This window comes from Monodon monoceros, unplaced genomic scaffold (assembly GCF_005190385.1).
Source record: "Monodon monoceros isolate NGI ecotype Baffin Bay Population unplaced genomic scaffold, NGI_Narwhal_1 Super_Scaffold_7, whole genome shotgun sequence".
Taxonomy (NCBI): domain Eukaryota; kingdom Metazoa; phylum Chordata; class Mammalia; order Artiodactyla; family Monodontidae; genus Monodon; species Monodon monoceros.
Genome location: NW_021703784.1, coordinates 56,515,862 through 56,517,854, shown reverse-complemented (window position 1 = coordinate 56,517,854; position 1,993 = coordinate 56,515,862). Strand labels below are relative to the sequence as shown.

The window sequence follows — 1,993 nt, the reverse complement described above, 5'->3', positions numbered from 1 at the left end:
GACATGGTGCAGCCAAAATAAATAAATAAATATTTTTTTTTTTTGCGGTACGCGAGCCTCTCACTGTTGTGGCCTCTCCCATTGCGGAGCACAGGCTCCGGACGCGCAGGCTCAGTGGCCAAGGCCCACGGGCCCAGCCGCTCCGCGGCATGTGGGATCTTCCCGGACCGGGGCACGAACCCATGTCCCCTGCATCGGCAGGCGGACTCTCAACCACTGCGCCACCAGGGAAGCCCAATAAAATGTTTTTAATTGGCAATTTCTTCACTTATAGAATTGACTGCTTAGTGAATGCAGCTTCTATTTTGGACAGATTCTTTTTTTTTAATTTCCAAAAGTAAAAACTTCCATATTTTTTTTAAAGCACAACATAATATGGGCAGACGGAATTGGACCCTCTGGCTTTGGTGTGGTCATGTTTCTCCAGTATTATCTCAATGAGCAGGGAGACCGGATCTATTCGCTGAAGAAGCTTGACCCTATGAGACAACAGACCTGCATGGCCCATCCTGCTCAGTTCTCCCAGGCGACAAATACTCTTGACACCATATTACCATCAAGGCATGCTTTAAGGTGCTCATGACCCAGCAATTGCACCCCGTCCTCTGAGGATCTCTTAAAATTTCAGGTCTCTTCTGCTGTCTGCTCGCCCTCAAGAGACTTTCTGAAACCAAGCTCTTCAATCTGTGAGCCTTGAAGCTTTCCTACGACCCTTGCTCTTTGGAATCCAGTCTCATGATTGCCTTGGATCATGCTTGTTGTGAGGCAATCATGGTAGCATCCCCTTTAAAGGGAAGACGTTTGAATCTTCTTATACTTTGAATCACTGCCAGGTTATTAAAATGATTTGAAGAAAAAAAAACATAATATGACCCCACCAACATTACCACCTACTCCAATTAGCACAGGGTCTAAAAATCCCTCCTATCCTTGTGATTTCTAATTGCTCTCTATCCCAAACCTTATAGTCTTGAAGGAAAAAAATATGCTACTTAAAGATATCCAGAAATGAATGTGATGGGGAAGCATTGGCACTACATATACGCCACATTTCATCTTGACTTGGACACATGCTGGAAGGACTAGCCTCGTTCAAGCCTTAATAGAGAGCACCATGTAAATCTCAGAGAAAGAGAAATTCATAATATTTACTTTACAAATTAATGAACAAAATAAGAATAAAGATGGTAACAGGCCTAAACTTCTCTGTAGATATTTGTTGAATAAAATGATTTTAAACTTCAGACATATGTGCCCAATTTTTTTTAAAGTCAAATTTTGCAATGGCATTTCTATTAATGTACACTGGTAGAAAAAAAATTTAAGTGAAATTGACATTTTGGCTCTTAGCCTGAACAGGGAGCCCTTCATGTAACTCAGCCAGTAAAGATTTAGATTTCTAAAATCTTGGTATACCAGGCCATGAATTAAAGACCCGTTCTATAAACTTTATGTCCTGAAGTAAGCCAGGGGCCTGCTTGTTGATCCTGCTTATTTATGTTAAATAAATAAATAAAATAAAAAATGGAAAATAACAAGTTTTTGTGAGGATGTAGAGAAATTGGAACCCTTATCCATTTTTTTTAAAAATTTTATTTATTTTTTGGCTGCATTAGGTCTTTGTTGCTGTGTGCAGGCTTTCTCTAGTTGCAGCGAGTGGGAGCCATTCTTCATTGTGGTAAGCGGGCTTCTCGTTGCAGTGGCTTCTCTTGTTGCAGAGCAGGGCTCTAGGTGCTCGGGCTTCAGTAGTTGTGGCACGCGGGCTCACTACTTGTGGCGCAGGGGCTTAGTTGCTCAGAAGCATGTGGGATCTTCCTGGACCAGGGATTGAACTCATGCCCGTGCATTGGCAGGCGGATTCTTAACTACTGCACCACCATGGAAGTCCCCCCTTATCTGTTTTTGATGGGAGTGTAAAATGGTACAGCTGCTGTGGAAAACAGTATGACAGGTTAAAAGTTAAAACAAAAAGTTAAAACATAGAATTACCATA

General features: G+C 41.8%; 1 pseudogene; it reads left to right on the top strand.

Annotated features, from left to right (window-relative positions):
• The first annotated feature begins 415 nt into the window (after positions 1-415).
• Positions 416-609, top strand: LOC114886541 (annotated as a pseudogene).
• Positions 610-1,993: the final 1,384 nt, after the last annotated feature.